The 21,165-nt window shown below is 48.7% G+C and overlaps 1 protein-coding gene across 1 annotated transcript in view; it reads right to left on the reverse strand.

Moving 5' to 3' along the window:
* LOC139277213 (CMP-N-acetylneuraminate-beta-galactosamide-alpha-2,3-sialyltransferase 1-like) overlaps nucleotides 1-16,044 on the reverse strand; it is a 127,025-nt gene extending 110,981 nt beyond the window's left edge. Inside the window, exon 1 of the mRNA XM_070895374.1 lies at nucleotides 15,860-16,044. The gene's annotated coding sequence lies outside the window, so the exon portion shown is untranslated. The remainder of the gene's footprint in view (nucleotides 1-15,859) is intronic.
* Between the last annotated feature and the right edge of the window lie 5,121 nt (nucleotides 16,045-21,165).

Below are 21,165 nucleotides of genomic sequence, written 5' to 3' on the forward strand. Positions count from 1 at the left end.
AGTCCGTGTACTTCAGCATCTGCCTCCTCTCTCTGAGGCTCGAAATTGCTTTGATCCACCATGGACCGATCTTCCTCTGCCACGTGGTGGTTAGCAGGTTTTTCACAACTTGCAGCTCATTTGCAAGCTCGTTGGAGGTGCCCCATTGTTCCACAGCTTTTGCAAACATTCCCTTTGAAGCGGCATGAATAGGCTGAATGGAAGCCTCCACAACACCAACAAGGTATGAATTGCCTTGTATTCATCCTTTGTTGGGGACTCTGAGTCATCTGGGTCACCTGAGGCCTGCTGGCAGTTGCAGACTCATGGGTTCTGCCCTGTACATCTCTGCTCGCAAACACAGTTCCAGTTAATTTATTAACATTGCTAGCATTTGTGTGCTGAGAGATTTGTTTGGTGTTATCACTGGTGGACATAAACGCCTGTGCTATCGCAATGGCCTTACTGAGGGGCGGTGTTTCTACAGTCAAAAGTTTTCGTCGGATGGTCTCGTGGCCAATGCCCAGTACAAAAAAGTCTCTGAGCATTTGCTCCAGGTAGCCATCAAACTCACATTGTCCTGCAAGTCGCCTTAGCTCGGCGACGTAGCTCGCCACTTCCTGACCTTCAGATCGCTGGCACGTGTAGAACTGGCACCTCGCCATCAGCACGCTCTCTCTCGGGTTAAGATGCTCCTGAACCAGTGTACACAGCTCCTCATACGACATATCTTTGGGTTTCACTGGAGCCAGAAGATTCTTCATGAGGCTGTAGGTCGTTGCCCTGCAGTCTGTGAGGAGGACCGCTCTCCTTTTTTGCAGTGCTTCCTTCTCCGTCCAGCTCAGTACTGGTCTAGCCATTCAACATAGGCTTCCCAGTCCTCACCCTCCGAGAACTTCTCCAGGATTCCCAGTTTGCTGCATCCTTGCGTTGGATTCGTATTCTCGTCGCCAGTTATTGTGTTCCTAACACAGATGAGGCTGCAAACATTGAGGTTAAAGTAACAGTGACCTCAGTCCTTAATAATTCACTCCAGAGTGAGGAACAGGCCTTAGGGGCCAGCTTATATACAGTGCTCCCAAGGGATGCTGGGATCCCTTGGGACTTCAGGGGATGAGCTCCCTGGTGGCGGAACATGGGAGTGCATGCTTTACAGATACACAACAGGTACTGCATATGATGTAGTGTATATGGACTTTAGCAAAGCTCTTGATAAGATCCCACATGGCAGACTAGTCACGAAGGTAAAAGCCCATGGGATCCAGGGCAAAGTGGCAAGTTGGATCCAAAATTGGCTTCGAGATAGGAAGCAAAGGGTCATGGTTGATGGATGTTTTTGTGACTGGAAGGATGTTTCCAATGAGGTTCCGCAGGGCTCAGTAGTAAGTCTCTTGCTTTTTGCCATATACATCAATGATCTAGATTTGAATATAGGGAGTATGATTAAGAAGTTTGCAGATGACACTAAAATTGGCTGCGTGGTTAATAATGAAGAGGAAAGTCATGGACTGCAGGAGGATATCAATCTACTGGTCAGGTGGGCAGAACAATGGCAAATGCAATTTAATTCGGAGGAGTATGAGATAATGCACTTGGGGAGGGCTAATAAGGAAAGGGTACACATATTAAACTGTAGGCCACTTAGATGTGTAGATGAACAAAGGGACCTTGGACTGCTTGTCGACAGAACCCTGAAAGTAGCAGGCCAGGTGGATAAGGTGGTTAAGAAGGCATACGGAATGCTTGCCTTTATTGGCCGAGGCATAGAATACAAGAGCAGAGAGGTTATGCTTAAAGTGTATAATACTGGTTAGGAATAATGCGTGCAGTTCTGGTCACCATATTATAGGAAGGACGTGATTGCACTGGAGAGGGTGCAGAGGAGATTTACTAGGATGCTGCCTGGAATAGAGAATTTTAGCAATGAAGACAGATTGGATAGGGTGGGTTTGTTCTCCTTGGAATAGAGGAGGCTGAGGTGAGACATCATTGAGGTGTATAAAATTTTGAGGAGCCTCGATATAGTGGATAGCAAGGGCCTATTTATCTTGGTGGAGGGGTCAATTACGAGGGGGCATAGGTTTAGGGTGGTTGGTGGAAGGTTTAGAGAGGATTTGAGGTGAAGCTTCTTCACACAGAGGGTTGTGGGGGTCTGGAACTCGCTTCCTGGAAGGGTGGAAACCCTCACCACATTTCAAAGGTGCTTGGAAGTGCACTTCAAGTGCCGTAACCTGCAGGGTTATGGACCTAGAGCTGGTAAGTGGGATTAACATAGAAACATAGAAAATAGGTGCAGGAGCAGGCCATTCAGCCCTTCTAGCCTGCACCGCCATTCAATGAGTTCATGGCTGAACATGAAACTGGATAACCTCTTGTTGGTTGCCGCAAACACGATGCTAAGTACTTCAGGGATTTCTAATACGACAGAGTGATCTCCTGGACTAGTTTTGATCACCTGGATGGGTTGGAGAGGAATTTTCACAGATTTTGTTTCCCCAATTGGCCTGGGTCTTTACCTGTTTTTTGCCTCTCCCAGAAGATCGCACGGCTCCGGGTGGGGTGGAGCATAAAATGTTGCGATACATGGGGTATCGCAGTAATGTGGGGCGGTCTGGTTGGGCCGGATATTCTTTACCTGTCTGCCATTGTTCATTGTTCATAGGTTTATATGTAACCTTGGGATGCTGACCGAGGGCCGTGTGGCTCTTTGCCGGCCGGCGCAGACACGATGGGCCGAAATGGCCTCCTTCTGCACTGTAAATTTCTATGTTTCTATGTTTCTATAGTCCACGTCTCTGAGCCACATAGCAGGACACGTATCACTACTACCCTGTAGACCATAAGCTTGGTACCAGATTTGAGGTCTTGGTCTTCAAACACTCTCTTCCGAAGGCTGCGCTGGCACACTGGAGGCAGTGTTGGACCTCGTCACTGATGTCTGACTTTGCTGATAGTTGACTCCCGAGGTATGGAAAATGGTCCACGTTGTGGATTTTGATGACCGGGAACAGTGCTGTCTGGTGGGCTCAGGTTGATGGAGGACCTTTGTTTTACGGATATTTTGTGTAAGGCCCATGCTTTCATATGCCTCGGTGAAGGTATTGACGATGGCTTGGAGTTTGGCCTCCAAGTGTCCACAGATGTAAGCGTCGTCCGCATACTGTAGTTCAATGACAGAGGATGGGATGCCCTTGGATCTAACCTGGAGGCGACGTAGGTTGAACAGGTTCCCATTGGTTCTATAGTTTAGTTCCACTCCAGTGTTGATAGTGAGATGGAGCATTGTAGCAAAGAAGATCGAGAAGAGCTTTGGTGCGATGACGCAGCCCTGCTTGACCCCGGTCTGGACATGGATTGAGGCTGTGGTGGATCCATTGGTCAGGATCACGGCTTGCATGTCATCGTGGAGCAGATGGAGGATGATGACAAACTTTTGGGGGCAGCCGAAACGGAGGAGGATGCTCCATAGTCCCTCACGGTTGACAGTGTCAAAAGCCTTTGTGAGGTCAAGGAAGGCCATGTACAAGGGTTGGTGCTGTTCCCTGCATTTCTGTTGTAGTTGTCATGCTGTGAAGATCATGTCCATTGTGCCCCTTAGTGGATGGAATCTGCAATTGTGACTCTGGGAGGAGCTCTTCAGCCATAGGGAGAAGACAGTTGAGGAGGATTCTAGCAATGACTTTCCCAGTGGCCGACAGCAGGGAGATTCCTCTGTAGTTGCCGCAGTCGGACTTGTCCCCTTTTTTGAAGGTCACGATTACAGCATCTCTGAGATCTCTCGGCATGTTCTCCTCCTTCCAGATGAGAGATGAGGTCATGTATTCGTGCCAATAGTGCTTCTCCACCTCAGCGGGGATTCCATCCGCTCCCGATGCCTTGTTGTTCTTGAGCTGACGGATGGCCTTTTCTACCTCGTGCAGGGCTGGGGTTTTGCAGAGATGGTGGCGGGTAGCATGCTGCGGGATGGAGTTGAGGACACTCGTGTCGAAAGCAGAATCTCGATAAAGGAGCTCTTCAAAGTGTTCCTTCCAGCGGGCTCTGACTGCCTCAGTGTCCTTAATGAGTAGCTCTCCGTTCTTGGCCAAAAGTGGGATGGGGCTTTGGGTGCTTGGGTCATAGGTGGCCTTGATTGCGCTGAAGAATCCTCGCACGTCATGGTTGTCGGCAAACTGCTGGATCTCCTGTGCTTTCTCCACCCACCATCTATTCTTTAGGTCGCGGATTTTTTGTTGGACCTCGGCCTTCAGCCACCTGTAGAGCTGCTTTGCTGCTCCTGAGTTGGGTTGCTGCTTTAAGTTCAGAAATGCCTTGCGCTTCCTGACACTCGAATGTGGTGTCAGCTTGGTGGAATACTGTTAAGTATAGGTGCAGCCCAAACTCGCAGAATAGTATAAGAATAGAACCTGTTCCCTCCAAAAGTTAAAGGGCTCTTGTGGATAGTCCTTTTGCCGTAACGGTGACCCACGAAAGATAACATCTGATCAGCTTGAACTTTGTGGAGGAAACTGTTGTGTATGTATAATGTATATACTGTAACACTAGACCACTGAATGTATCCTCACACTGTATACACCAGAGAATGCTACTGGTGGAGACCTTAGGGTCACCTGCACACTGCAGGTAACCAGTATAAAAGGGAGCTCACCTCATTGTGTCCTCACTCAAGGAGCTGCAATAAACGGACTGTCACTACAGTTCAACTACAATACCCTTACCTCATTGAGTCATTACTAGAGTGCTTGCATACACCACAGAAACGGGTTGCATTAATTGCTCGCCATTTAATGTAATACCGTAGAACAGCGGTACAACTGTTATTTGTCAATGTATATTAAAACTTGTTGACTGCCTTGGCTCAATGATAGCATTCTTGCCTCTGAGTCAGGAGATTGAGGGTTCAAGATCCACTCCAGGGACTTCAGCACGTAATCTATCTAGCCTGACACTCCCAGGGCAGTACTGAGGGAATCTTGCACTGTTGGAGATGCCGTCTTTCAGATGAGACGTTAAACTTTTAAACCACTTGAGCCTGAATCACGCGGAGGCTGTTGTTGGTTGTTTGTTGCGACTATAACATAAGAACAGACGTAGAGCATTCAGCCCCTCGAGCCTCATTTAGATCATGGCTGATCAGCACTTTAAGTCCATTTACCCACCTTAACTCCATATCCCTTGATTGAAGACTAGGCCCCCTTGTTCTTGATTCCCCTACCAGAGGAAATAGTTTCTCCATATCTACCCTATCGAATCCTTTAAAGCACTTAAATGTCTCTATCAACTCATTCCCTAATTTCCACACTGAGCAACGCTTCCTTGATTTCATGAAATATTTAAATTTAAAAAAGGAGAAACATTCACTGAAAAGGAACTTTGAATGGATTCAGAGAAATGTGATACGGCATTTACATGTGGTGGCCCGGCCTAGAAATCAGCGCGGTCCCGGCCTGCAAGACCATCAGCAGGCCAGGGCCATTGAAGGGAGCAGTGTGCAGCGGCCTGAACCGGAAATCGGCACGGTCCTGGCCTGTAAGACCATCAGCAGGCCAGGGCCATTGAAGGGAGCAGTGTGCAGCGGCCCAGCCCAGAAATCGGCACGGTCCTGGCCTGTAAGACCATCAGCAGGCCAGGGCCATTGAAGGGAGCAGTTTGCAGCGGCCCGGCCCGGAAATTGGCATGGTCCCGGCCTGTAAGACCATCAAAAAAAAACAAAGAGCAAGTTATTATTTAAATGGAGAAAGATTGCAAAGTGCATGAAACACAAAAGGATAGTATGCAGGTACAACAAGTGATCAGGAAGGCCAATGGTATCTTGGACTTAATTGCAAGGGGGATGGAGTATAAAAGCAGGGAAGTCTTGCTACAGCTATATAAGATATTGGTGAGGCCACACCTGGAATACTGCATGCAGTTTTGGTTTCCATATTTACGAAAGGATATACTTGCTTTGAAGGCAGTTCACAGAAGGTTCACTAGGTTGATTCTGGAGATGAGGGGTTTGATTTATGAGTAGGTTAGGCCTCTACTCATTGGAATTCAGAAGAATGGGAGGTGATCTTATCGAAACGTATAAGATTATGAGGGGGTTTGACAAGTGGATGCAGAGAGGATGTTTCCACTGATGGGGAAGACTAGAACTAGGGGGTATAATCTCAAAATAAGGGGCCGGCCATTTAAAACAGAGATGAGGAGAAATTTCTTCTCTCAGAGGGTTGTAAATCTGTGGAATTCGCTGCCTCAGAGAGCTGTGGAAGCTGGGACATTGAATAAATTTAAGACAGAAATAGAGTTTCTTAAACAATAAGTGGATAAGGGGTTATGGGGGAGTGGGCGAGGAAGTGGAGCTGAGTCCACGGTCAGATCAGCCATGATATTATTAAATAGTGGAGCAGTCTCGAGGGGCTGCATGGCCTACTCCTACTCCTATTTCTTATGTTCTTATGTTGTTATCAGCAAGCCGGGGCCATTGGAGGGAGCAGCATGTGGCGGCATACCACTACAGGGAGCAGCAGCTGCTGCTGCAGGAGGGGGGAAGGAGCGACAAGGACTTGTAGAAGGAAGTGACTGGGGCCCGGGAGAGGCGTGAGTGTGGGGCCCAGAAGAGGTGAGAGCCCAGGGGCAGCACGAGCCAGCCCACATTGTGTGCGCGCTTGGTCCGTGCAGCAGAGCTGGTCTCAGTCGTCTTGAGTAATCCTTGCCACTGGACCAAGGCCTAGCTCTGTCAAGCCCGTGTGGTGGCTGGTGTGCAACGGCCACCACACGTTAAAAAGATCCACGCACAGGCATCTTCCACCCTCCAAGATGCAGCTCGATCCTTCATTGAAACACCTGTGAACTCATCCCTTTTCAGCGTGGAAGCAAGTCATCCTCGCTTCGAGGGACTGCCTATGATGATGAAGATGATGAATACATAAAAAGAAGTATTTTTTCTTTTATTATGTAAAGTGTTATGTATCTGGAAGTATTTACTCTGTACAGCCACCAGAGGGCTCATTCCCCTGAGTACCAAGGGATCTCATAATCTCTTGGGAGCACAGGTATTTAAGAGTGCTTCACAGGTTGGAGAGGCACTCTGGAGACCTAAAATAAAAGATTAAGTTCACACATCATTTTGAGCTCACAGTGTTCAGTCTGACTCTTTCTCCATACACTACAACTGGCGACGAGATACAGATAGCAAACCCAAAGATGCAGAGAACAGTGGGCATCCTGGAGAGATTCTCAGAGGGAGATGATTGGGAAACCTTTGTGGAGCGACTCGACCAATACTTCATGGCCAAAGAGCTAGATGGGGAAGAGAGCGCTGCCAAACGTAGAGTGATCCTCCTCACCATCTGTGGGGCACCAACGTATGGCCTCATGATGAATCTGCTCACTCCAGCGAAACCCACGGAGAAATCGTACGACAATTTGTGCACACTGGTCCGAGAGCATTTGAACCCGAAGGAAAGCATTCTGATGGCGAGGTACCGGTTCTAACCTACAAAAGATCTGAAGACCAGGAAGTGGTGAGTTATGTTGCCAAGCTAAGACACCTTGCAGGACATTGCGAATTTGAAGGACATTTGGAGCACATGCTCAGAGACTTTTTCGTACTTGGCATTGGCCACAAAACCATACTTCACAAACTTTTGACTGTAGAGACCCAAACCTTGAGTAAGGCTATAGCAATAGCCCAGGCGTTCATTGCCACCAGTGACAATACGAAGCAAATCTCTCAGCACACAAGTGCTGCTACAAGTACTGTGAACAAAGTGATGTTGTTTTCGAATCGTAACATACAGGGCAGGCCCCACATGCCTGCAGCTGCACGTCCGCAGATGTCTCAGAGTCCACCATCAAGGGTGATGAATGTAAGGCTATTAACACCTTGTTGGCGCTGCGGGGGTGACCATCGTTTCCATTCATGCCGATTCAAAGGATACATTTGCAAGGGCTGTGGAACAATGGGACACCTCCACGAGTGTGCATGTGAGCTGCTAGGTCTGCTAAACCTGCAAACCACCACGTTGCAGAGGAGGACAGATCCACGGAGGATCACGACAAAACAGAACCTCTGATAGAGGAGGCAGAGGTGCATGGGGTGCACACATTCACCATGAATTGTCCCCCGATAATGCTGAAGGTTGAACTAAATGGACTCCCAGTGGAGCTGGACACGGGCGCGAGCCAGTCCATCATGGGCAAAAAGACTTTCGAAAGGTTATGGTGCAGCAAGGCTTCAAGGCCAGTCTTAACTCCAATTCGCACGAAACTAGAACATGCACGAAAGAACTGATTCCTGTAATTGGCAGTGCTACCGTAAAAGTCTCCTACGATGGAGCGGTGCACAAGCTACCACTCTGGGTGGTACCAGGCGATGGTCCCACGATGCTCGGTAGGAGTTGGCTGGGAAAGATACGCTGGAACTGGGACGATATCCGAGCGCTATCGCCCGCTGACGACACTTCGCGTGCACAGATCTTAAACAAACTTCCATCGCTGTTTGAACTAGGCATTGGGAAATTTCAAGGAGCAAAAGTGCAGATCCACCTAATTCCGGGGGCGCAACCCATCCATCACAAGGCGAGAGCAGTACCGTACATGATGAGAGAAAGGGTAGAAATTGAGCTAGACCGGCTACAAAGAGAGGGCATCATCTCACCGATCGAGTTCAGTGAGTGGGCCAGTCCTTTTGTCCCAGTTCTCAAGGGAGACGGCACCGTCAGAATCTGTGGCGATTACAAAGTAACTATCAATCGTTTCTCCCTGCAGGACCAATACCCACTTCCAAAAGCCAACGACCTTTTTGCAACGCTGGCGGGAGGAAAGACATTCACGAAGCTGGATCTGACCTCAGCCTACATGACGCAGGAACTGGAGGAATCATCGAAGGCCCTCACCTGCATCAACACGCACAAAGGTCTTTTTGTTTATAACAGATGCCCATTTGGAATCCGATCAGTGGCGACGATATTCCAGAGAAACATGGAAAGTTTACTGAAGTCGGTCCCGCACACCGTGGTCTTCCAGGACGACATCTTGGTCACAGGTCGGAACACAGTCGAGCATCTGAAGAACCTGGAGGAGGTTCTTAGTCGGCTCAACCGCGTGGGGCTCAGCTTAAAATGCTCGAAGTGCGTTTTCCTGGTGCCTGAAGTTGAGTTCTTGGGAAGTAGGATTGTGGCGGACGGCATCAGGCCCACCAACGCAAAGACGGAGGCAATCGAGAACGCACCGAGACCACAGAACGTGACGGAGCTGCGGTTGTTTCTGGGACTCCTGAACTACTTTGGTAACTTCTTACCGGGTCTCAGCACACTGTTAGAACTACTGCATGTCTTACTATGAAAAGGAGGCGAATGGGTTTGGGGCAAAAGCCAAGAAAATGCCTTTGTAAAAGCAAGAAAATTGTTATGCTCAAACAAATTGCTTGTGTTATATGATCCATGTAAGCGTTTGGTACTCGCATGTGATACGCGTCATATGGCATCGGGTGTGTATTGCAACAAGCCAATGATTTCGGGAAACTGCAACCGGTTGCTTATGCATCCATGAGTCTGTCTAAGGCCGAGAGAGCCAACAGCATGATTGAAAAAGAAGCGTTAGCGTGTGTCTATGGGGTAAAGAAAATGCATCAATATCTGTTTGGGCTAAAATTTGAATTGTAAACTGACCATAAGCCACTTATATCCCTGTTTTCCGAGAGTAAAGGGATAAATACCAATGCATCGGCCCGCATCCAGAAATGGGCGCTCAAGTTGTCCGCATACAACTACGCCATCCGCCACAGGACAGGCACAGAAAACTGCGCCGATGCTCTCAGTAGGCGGCCATTGCGCAGCCCGCAGATCTAGCCATGGTTATGGAAGCATTTGAGAGTGAGAAATCACCCGTCACTGCCCGGCAGATCAAAACCTGGACAAGTCAGGACCCCTTATTATCTCTTATCAAAAGCTGTGTGCTTCACGGGAGCTGGTCCAGTGTCCCAGTGGAAATGCAGGAAGAGATAAAGCCATTCCAGCGGCGCAAAGCAGTTGAGGCTGGCTCATTGAATGTTTTCAAGTCAAAGATAGATAGATTTTTAAGCAATAAGGGAATTAAGGGTTACGGGGAGAGGGCGGGTAAGTGGAGCTGAGTCCACGACCAGATCAGCCATGATCTTATTGAATGGCAGAGCAGGCTCGAGGGGCTAGATGGCCTACTCCTGTTCCTAATTCTTATGTTCTTATGTTCTAATGTCTATACAGGCAGACTGCCTTCTGTGGGGCAATCGAGTAGTGGTCCCCAAGAAGGGCAGCGACACCTTCATCAATGACCACAGTACCCACCAGGCATTGTAATGATGAAAGCGATAGCCAGATCCCACATGTGGTGGCCCGGTATCGATGCGGACTTAAGAGTCCTGCGTTCACAGATGTAATACATGCTCGCAGTTAAGCACTGTACCCAGGGAGGCGCCACTAAGTTTATGGTCTTGGCCCTCCAAACCGTGGTCTAGGGTACACGTCGACTATGCAGGCCCGTTCTTGGGTAAAATGTTCCTTGTGGTTGTAGACGCGTACTCCAAGAGGATTGAATGTGACATAATGTTGGCTAGCACGTCCGCTGCCACCACTGAAAGCCTGTGGGCCATGTTTGCCACACATGGCTTACCCGATGGCCTGGTGAGCGACAACGGGCCATGTTTTACCAGTGCTGAGTTCAAATAATTTATGACCCGCAACGGGATCAAACATGTCACATCTGTCCCGTTTAAACCAGCGTCCAATGGTCAGGCAGAGAGAGCAGTGCAAACCATCAAGCAAGGATTGAAGACGGTAACTGAAGGCTCACTGCAGACTCGCCTATCCTGAGTCCTGCTTAGTTACCGCACGAGACCCCACTCGCTCACTGGGATCCCACCTGCTGAACTGCTCATGAAAAGAGCACTTCAGACAAGGCTCTCGTTAATTCACCCTGATCTACATGAACAGGTAGAGAGCAGGCGGCTTCAACAAAGTGCATACCCTGATAGCGCAAATGTGTCACGCGAGATTGAAGTCAATGATTCTGTATTTGTATTAAATTATGGGCAAGGTCCCAAGTGGCTTCCCGGCACTGTCGTGGCCAAAGAGGGGAGCAGGGTGTTTCGGGTCAAACTTTCAAATGGACTCATTCACCAGAAACACTTGGACCAAATCAAATTCAGATTCACGGACTACCCTAAGAAACCCACCTTGGACCCTACCTTTTTTGATCCCCCAACACACACACCAGTGGCAACCGATACCACGGTTGACCACGAAGCAGAACCCATCATCCACAGCAGCCCTGCAGGGCCCAACACACCAGGCAGCCCAGCAAGGCCAGCTGCACAACAGCCCAGCGAGGGCCCAACAAATGACTCAACAACACCAGCCTTCACACCAAGACGACCAACCAGGGCAATAAGGGCCCCAGATCGACTCACATTGTAAATAGTTACACTATTGACTTTGGGGGGAATGTTGTTATGTACCTGGACTTGTATATACTCTGTACAGCCACCAGAGGGCTCATTCCCCGGAGTCCCAAGGGATCTCATAATCCCTTGGGAGCACAGGTATTTAGGAGTGCTTCACAGGTTGGAGAGGTACTCTGGAGACCTGCAATAAAAGACTATGGTCACTCATTACTTTGAGCTCACAGTGTTCAGTTTGAGTCTTTCTCCATACACTACATAAAGCTTTAGGAGTAGTTGGCAAAATATCTATATCTTAAAGATTATGTAATATTCCAACGATTAAACAGGGATTTACTTTCTAAAGCCAGCTCTGATGAAAGGTTTTACCCAACACAATAACCTATTTCTCTCTTTCGTATGCTGAGAATTATCAGCGGTTTCTGGGTTTGTTGTACCATCTGAGGGCATGAAGTGTGAGTTTAATTTATTTTATCTACTGACACTACAGTATAAATTATTGGACAGTAAAGGCTATCAATAAAATAAACTAGCACATTACATAGTGCACTAAGTATAATGGCTATCATTGGGCAAATAGTAAGAGGGGTATTTATAATCAATAAGTTTGCAAGCTGATAAAAAGATTTAATATGTGCGCCATGGGTGTGCCACACACAGGAGATTACATGTCTGGGAGTGTCGTGCCAAAAAATTTGGTTGTGCAGTGCCCATTCTTCAGGCACTAGGTGGCCTATTAAGTCTTCAGTATTAGGAGGAAGCACACATATTGGGCCAGAGGTACCCTGCCCTCGGGAAGATGATTGGGCTGACGTCAAAAGCGCTCGTTGGGAACATTCAAAGCTGGAAATAATGGTCCTAGACGTGTTGCAATTTTTGAATGCCCCAGCACTGGTCGGCACACGCTGAACTCACACAGAACATAGCGCCAACTAATAGGATGGCTCCTACATAATTACCTGCATGTGGGGCCAGGAATAGCAGGAGTGCTCCTTCCAACCCCACATTAAAAAGAATGTTAGGGACTCCAATACCCCACCGATCTCCTGACCCGGCCACCGTTAACCCCGGACTCGCCACCGATCCCACCCCCGATCCCCCCGGACTAGCCACCAATCCCACGCCCGATTCCGCCCCCCATTCCCCCGGACTAGCCACCGATCCCACGCCCGATCCCCCCGGACTAGCCACTGATCCCACGCCCGATCCCACTCCCCATTCCCCCGGACTAGCCACCAATCCCACGCCCGATCCCCCCGGACTAGCCATGATCCCATGCCCGATCCCCCCGGACTAGCCACCGATCCCACACCCGATCCCTCCCCCCATCCCCCCGGACTCGACACTGATCCCACGCCCGATCCCGCCCCCAATCCCCCCTGGACTCAACACCGATCCCACGCCCAATCCCGCCCCCAATCCCCCCTGGACTCTACACCAATCCCACGCCCAATCACGCCCCCAATCCCCCCTGGACTAGCCACCAATCCCACGCCCGATCCCGCCCCCCATTCCCCCGGACTAGCCACCGATCCCACGCCCGATCCCCCGGACTAGCCACTGATCCCACGCCCAATCCCGCTCCCCATTCCCCCGGACTAGCCACCAATCCCATGCCCGATCCCGCTCCCCATTCCCCCGGACTAGCCACCAATCCCACGCCCAATCCCGCTCCCCATTCCCCTGGACTAGCCACCAATCCCACGCCCGATCCCGCCCCCCATTCCCCCGGACTAGCCACCGATCCCACGCCCGATCCCCCGGACTAGCCACTGATCCCACGCCCAATCCCGCTCCCCATTCCCCCGGACTAGCCACCAATCCCACGCCCAATCCCGCTCCCCATTCCCCTGGACTAGCCACCAATCCCACGCCCAATCCCGCTCCCCATTCCCCTGGACTAGCCACCAATCCCACGCCCGATCCCGCCCCCCCATTCCCCCGGACTAGCCACCGATCCCACGCCCGATCCCCCCGGACTAGCCACTGATCCCATGCCCGATCCCGCTCCCCATTCCCCCGGACTAGCCACCAATCCCACGCCCGATCCCCCCGGACTAGCCACTGATCCCATGCCCGATCCTGCCCCCGATCCCCCCGGACTAGCCATGATCCCATGCCCGATCCCCCCGGACTAGCCACCGATCCCACGCCCGATCTCGCCCCGGATCCTCCTGGCCTAGCCACGATCCCAAGCCTGGTCCTCCTGGCCTAGCCACAATCCCACTCCTGATTCCACCCCCGACCCTGCCACCGATCCCCCAACCCGGCCACCGATCCCCACCCCCCAACTACATGTGCCAGAAATTTCACAACTATGTTTTCCACAAGGCTTCACAATTATTGGCTAAGTGAGTGGACAAGAACATGGCAAATGGAATGTAGTGTAGAGAAATGTGAAGTTATCCACTTTGGGACGAAAAAAAAAAGACTATTTTTTAAATGGTCAGCGATTGGGAAATGTTAATGTTCAAAGGGACCTGGGTATCCTTGTATACGAATCACTGAAAGTTAACCTGCAGATACTGCAAGCAATTAACAAAGCAAATAGTATGTTGACCTTTATTGTAAGAGGATTTGAGTATGAATAAAGATGTGTCATGCAATTATATAGGGTCCTAGTGAGATCATACCTGTAGTATTGTGTACAGTTTTGGTCTCCTTACCGAAGGAAGGATATACTTGCCACAGAGGGAGTACAACAAAGGTTCACCAGACTGATTCCTGGGATGGGGCGATTATCCTATGAGGAGAGACTGAGTAGACTAGGCCTATATTCTCTAGAGTTTAGAAGAATGAGAGAAGGTCTCATTGAAACATACAAAATTCTTGCAGGGCTAGACAGAGTACACGCAGGGAGGATGTTTCCCCTGGCTGGGGAGTCTAGAACCGGGGAACAGAGTCTCAGAATAAGAGGTCAGCCATTTAGAACTAAGATGAGGAAAAATGTCTTCACTCAGAGGGTGGTGAATCTTTGGAATTCTCTACCCCAGAGGGCTGCAGATGCTCATTCGTTGTGTATAATCAAGACAGAGATCAATAGATTTTTGAATATTAAGGGAATCAAGGGATTATGGGGAAAGTGGAGTTGAGGTAGATCAACCATGATCTTCTTGAGTGGCGAAGCAGGCTCGAGGGGCCAAATGGCCTATTCCTGCTCCTAATTCTTATGTTAAAGAAATAAAGACTTGCATTTAAATAGGGCCATTCACAACCACTGCACATCTCAAAGCATTTTACAGCCAATGAAGAAGTACTTTTGGGGTGTAGTCACTGTTGTAATGTGAGAAACGCGGCAGCCAATTTGTGCACAGCAAGCTCCCACAAACAGCAATGTGATAATGAGCAGATAACCTTTTTATGTTATGTTGATTGAGGGATAAATATTGGCCAGGAAACCAGTGATAACTCCCCTGCTCTTCTTCGAAATAGTGCCATGGGATCTTTGACATCCACGTGAGAGAGCAGATCGGGCCTCGGTTTAACATCTCATCCGAAAGACGGCACCTCCAACAGTGCAGCATTCCCTCAGCACTGCACTGCCTAGATTCATATGCTCAAGTCCCTGGAATGGGACTTGAACCCACAATCTTCTGACTCAGAAGGGAGTGTGCTACCCATTGATCCACAGCTATTCGTATGTAATTGGAACAGACTGGTTAGGCCAGTTATGCATTTTGCTTATGTTATCTCCCGTATCTTATTATGAAATAAGATGAGCACGTAATCTAGCTTTGGTCGTGAAAGGCGCTATATAAATGCAAGATCTCTCTTTTAAATACTTTTCACTGAATCTGATCAGGGCATAATGCTGAGGGTGCCCCTGCTTGCTATCCTTGTCTTCAAGGTCCTACTGTGCCAAACCATTACTCTGCGCGTGGGGATCCAGATTAATAATAGATTTGAGGACATTTTCCAAATATCCCAGGAGTGGCTCCCTAAGCATGTAGAGCCATATATGCTAAGACATTCCACGAAATTTAACGCATTAATCCATCAAATACCGTGCAGATTGTAGAATCATAACCCAAACCCATTTGCGAATTCATCCAGGGCTATAAAAACTGACCGCCTCTTTTTAACTAAATCTTCTCTCCCCTTCCCATTCTCCCCACTTTTCTGGAACAAAATGAAAGGGAAAAACAGTTGAGAAGTTTATAGCTGTTTTAGTATAAAGAATTAACGCATTTCCTGTTGTGGTTTTATAAACCCGATTCTCACTGATAACAAAAACGATCGGATAAAGGCATACGATCTCTTACATTGATCTGTGAATCATAATTCTCCCCTCCTCCCCCTGCCCCTCCAAAAAAAGTTTACAACAATTTGAATATATATAAATTGACCGCAGTCAGATTCTTTTTAAAACATTCTAGATGCGAAACAACTCGATTTTTTTTCAAGGCGAACAGTTCCAAAAGAAGAGCTTTTTCCCCCCCATTCCTTCAAGAAGAAACTTACCCCCACCGAATATTGGCAAGTTTTAATTCTTCTGAAGAAAGGCCCTCCTGTCTTTTTTAAGGGAGAGGAGCCGCAAGTAAAACAAAGAAAATCTTGCAGTGAAGGCGAGTGAGCAGTTTCATTAAAAATAAATAACACGGTCGTTTCTCAGCATCGAAATGAAAAGCGCACACCGCTCTTCCTGTTACTGTGTTCAGATAGAGAATGGCTTGAAACCAGACCCGAACCACAACACAGGCTCCATCTAGCTGCAAACCTTGAACGACCAATAAGAGAATGCACTGAAGCCTCCAGTCAGCCCTCAAACCGGCTTTTCCGATCTGTCAAGCTCCAGCCTGACAGATCCCCCGCATTGGGAGCGAGGACATTTGTCTGGACAAGGTTGCCATCTCTTGCCCAGCAAATGTCCTGAAAACTCTTGTGCCTGATAAAAGCACTTTTATAGGCGTAAGAGTTTTAAAACACACAAAAAAATAATTAAATAAAATGTTAAAAACGCATTTTTAAAAATCCTGCCCATTGCAGTAAGTTTATTTTAAACCATCATTTTAAAAACTTTTTTTTTTAATTGCAAAAATATATATTTTTTATAAGTGTTTTGGGTGGTTGGGCGTGTTTCTCAGTCATAATAATGGGAACTCCAACTTACCGAGTTCCCATTATTATGAATGAGAAAATACTTTACCTGGATTGGCTGCCCAGAGCCATGTGACTCCAGCTCCAGCTCCAGCTCTGTGGGCGTCCAGACGTGCATGTGCTCCGATGCGCAGGGAGAGGAGGCCTCAGGACCGGGATCGCTGGTGGAAGCAGCAGGTTCTGGTAAGCCTTCACGTTCAACGGTTCATCCTCCGCCATTTCCTCCACCTCCAGCGTAATCTCACCACAAAACACAACTTCCCCTCCCCTCCCCCTACAGGATTCTGAAGGGACCACTCCCTCTGCAACACTCTGGTCCACTCCTCAATCACCTCCTCCCCTTCCCACGGCACCTTCCCGTGCAAGTGCAGGAGATGCAACACCTGCCCTTTTACCTCCTCCCTTCCCACTGACCAGGGCCACAAATACTCCTTCCAGGTGAAATAGTGATTTACTTGTACTTCTTTCAATTTAGTATACTGTATTCGCTTCTCACGATGTGGTCTCCTCTACATTGCGGAGACCACACACAGATTGAGTGACCACTTTGTGGAACACCTCCATTCAGTTCGTAAGAGTGACCCAGAGCTTCAGGTCACCTGTCACTTTAACATTCCGCTCCACTCCAACTCTGATTTCTCCATCCTCCGCCTCTTACACTGTTCCAATGAAGCTCAACGCAAGCTCAAGGAACAGCACCTCATCTTTCGTTTTGGTACTTTACAGCCTTTTAGACTCAACATCGTGTTCAACAATTTCAGACCATAACCTCTGCTCCAATTTTTTTCTCAGTTTTTTTCTCTCTTTTCCACGGCAGCTGTTGATGATTCTGCTATCTCCATTTACATCCTATCTAGACTCATCTTTTGTTTCTGAACTTGCCCCATTACCATCTCCTTTTGCCTTGCACCATCATCCTTTTTGTCTCTGAATCTCTTCAGCCTTCCACCCTATCACAGACCTTCCCATTTGTTCTTTCCTCTCCTCTCCTTTTCCCTGCCTCTACACTTGCTTAAAAATCTGTTACATCTCTAACTTTTCCAGTTCTGACGAAGGGTCATCGACCTGACACGTTAACTCTGTTTCTCTCGCCACAGATGCTGCCTGACCTGCTGAGTATTCCCAGCATTTCTGTCATTAGACTTTAGCTCAGTTGGCTGTAGCGGTAGTGTCCAGTTGTCAAGATCCACGGCACGGCCCTAGACAATGTGAACCATTTCTCGTACCTCGGGAGCCTATTATCAACAGACATTGACGATGAGATTCAACACTGCCTCCAGTGCGCTAGTGCAGCCTTCGGCTACCTGAGGAAAAGAGTGTTTGAAGACCAGGCCCTCAACACTGCCACCAAGCTCATGGTCTACATGACTGTAGAAATACCCGCCCTCTTATACGGCTCAGAGACATGTACCATGTACAGTAGACACCTCAAGTCCCTGGAGAAATACCACCAACAATGTCTCTGCAAGATCCTACAAATCCCCTGGGAGGACAGACGCACCAACCTTATCATCCTCGACCAGGCCAACATCCTCAGCACATTATTCGCATGCCAGACACGAGACTCCCAAAGCAAGAGCTCTACTCGGAACTCCTTCACGGCAAGTGAACCAAAAGTGGGCAGAGGAAATGTTACAAGGACACCCTCAAAGCCTCCCTTACAAAGTGCAACATCCCCACTAACACCTGGGAGTCCCTGGCCAAAGACCGCCCTAAGTGGAGGAAGTGCATCCAGGAGGGCGCTGAGCACCCCGAGTCTCATCGCCGAGAGCATACAGAAATCAAGCGCAGGCAGTGGAAAGAGCGTGCGGCAAACCAGTCCCACCCACCCCTTCCCTCAATGACTATCTGTCCCACTTGTGACAGGGACTGTGGTTCTCGTATTGGACTGTACAGCCACCTAAGGACTCAGTTTAAGAGTGGAAGCAAGTCTTCCTCAATTCCGAGGGACAGCCTATGATGATGTGTAATATATATATATATAGCTCCACTCAGAGGACTACTGTGGTAATGCAGTCATTGCTGCTTACAACAATAAAGAGGGAACAGGCCACCTGACAGGTTCCAGAAGTTATCAGTCATCCTAGAGCCTGTGTGCTTGTGAGGTCATACAGAAGATATCACAAGTATTGCAATTGCCTTCAATGCTCCTAGGCTACGGTGGTCGGGGGGTGGGGTGGGGTGATTACAATCACGCAGGTGTCCCCAGTTGACTCCACAACTGAAAAGCTTGTCGAGGCCCCACTTGGTTGAGGTGCAAAAGGATGGCCGCTGCTGATTAAACCATAAGTAAGACAAAGACTTGAGCAGCAGAAATGAAAAAACTGAAGGAAACTTAATTCGTCCCACCCCAAAGAGTGATGAGATATCCTCGCTCTGTTACCTCTCTTCCAAATGTTCTCTCTTCTAAGACACTGAACTAATTTCAAAATGTTCCAAGAGCCGATGCGCACTGTATTAAAGAGCCTGCTACTCAGCATCCTGCGAGTGAATGGTTGGATCAACAGAGCACTGTGAGGAAGTCTTGCCTGTAACCTTGGTATAGTCTGGTTATATTCTTATCTCACTTAACCAATCACCTGCCTCATGTGACACAGAACACTTCGGAGGGGGGTAGGAAATAGCCTTAAACACCATTCATTTCTGCTGCAATTAGGGCCTTCTCATATTGCCCTATGTCATGTATCTCACACTACTGTACATAACTGTATCTTACCATGCTATACATGACTGTAACTAGAGATGACCTGTATCCACTAGCTTACCTTACCACCGGGGGTGCACTTGCAGGAGACACTGGATACCTGTCCCAGACATATAAGGACAGGTCTCAGGCAAGTGTGGCATTCGAGAGCTGTGTAATAAAGTTGCAGGTCCTGAGTGACCTTGACTTCAGTATGTGCCTCGTGTGAATCTGTACTGCAGGGACAGGATTTTACAGTGGCGACAAGTTACGGGATTACAGAATCCACAGAATGGCGACCAACGGCTCAGAAGAAAAATACAATGCTGGAGATAATTGGGAGGACTTTATAGAAAGGCTCCAGCAAAGCTTCATAACCAAAGACTGGTTAGGCGGCGATAAGGCAGACAAGAGAAGAGCCCATCTCTTGACCAGCTGTGGCTCGAAAACATACGCCTTAATGAAGGACCTGCTGGCACCCGAGAAACCAGTAAGCAAGTCATTTGAAGAGTTGAGCACACTGGTAAGAGACCACCTGAAGCCAGTGAGCAGCCTACACATGACCAGACACAGGTTCTACAACTGCAGATACTGTGTGGGCCAGAGCATACCCGACTTCGTGGCGGAACTTCGGAGGTTGGCTAGCTTATGTGAGTTCTCCGGTGAACTAAGGAGAGAAGTACTGAGAGACTTTTTTATTGAGGGAATAGGCCACGCAGGCATATTCCAAAAGCTCATAGAGACCAAGAACTTGACCCTAGAGGCAGCAGCACTGGTTGCACAGACATTCTTGGCAGGAGAAGAAGAAATGAGGTTGATCTACACTGCAGGTATGACAACTAACGAAACATCGGAACAAGGGGTTCACAGCGTGAAACAAGTCGTGACCCCCACACACAGATAAAGTCAGGAGAGCAAGCCCTCAACAGCAGGCAGTGGCGCCAGAAGCCATCAAGGGCCACATGAATGGCCGTTCACACCTCATCAACCCACAATGCGAGCAATCAACTGAGAGAAGCTCAAGAGAGATCAGCCAGACGCAGCTCATCCTTTGGAAACAATGGAAGCGGGCATCTGGTCCGCATGTGCAGAAAAACGGCAGCTCGGCTTGTATACGAATCGGAAGGGTCGGAAAGTGGACCAGAAGACGGTGGGGACAGTACCCGGGATACCGAGGTACAGCGAGTCAACACGATCAATGGCCACTGCTCTTACAACAAGATGCCTCCTATAATGATGAGGGTCCTACTCAATGGGATACCCGTCAAATGGAGCTGGATACGGGAGCGAGTCAATCTCTCATGAGCGCTCAACAATTTGAACAGCTGTGGCCGCACAAAAGAGACAGACCAAAGCTCACAAGGGTCGACACCAAACTAAGGACCTATACCAAAGAAATCGTCCCAGTCCTTGGCAGCGCCATGCTCTCAGTCGCACACAAAGGGGCAATGAACCGATTTACCCTGTGGATTGTCCCTGGAGATCTCCCAGCACTGCTGGGAAGAAGCTGGCTGGCAAAACTAAACTGGAAATGGGATGATGTTCATGCCATGTCATCAGAGGAACGGACCTCCTGCTCAACAGTTCTAAGTCGATTTGAACATCTCTTTCAGCCAGGTGTGGGCACCTTCAAAGGGACTAAAGTCAAAATCTACATCACACAGAATGCTAGACCGGTCCATCACAAGGCTAGAGCTGTGCCCTTTGTGATGAGGGAAATGATTGAACATGAACTGGACAGGCTTCTGTGGGAAGGCATTATCTCACCCGTGGAATTTAGCGACTGGGCAAGTCCCATCGTCCCAGTCATGAAGCCTGATAGATCCGTACGAATCTGTGGGGACTACAAATCTACCATAAACAGAGTCTCCCTTCAGGACCAGTACCCACTGCCCAGAGCGGAGGACTTATTTGCCACATTGGCTGGAGGAAAACTTTTCTCAAAATTAGATCTCACATCTGCGTATATGACGCAAGAATTGACCGA

The sequence above is a fragment of the Pristiophorus japonicus genome, chromosome 1 (genome assembly GCF_044704955.1).
Source record: "Pristiophorus japonicus isolate sPriJap1 chromosome 1, sPriJap1.hap1, whole genome shotgun sequence".
Taxonomy (NCBI): domain Eukaryota; kingdom Metazoa; phylum Chordata; class Chondrichthyes; family Pristiophoridae; genus Pristiophorus; species Pristiophorus japonicus.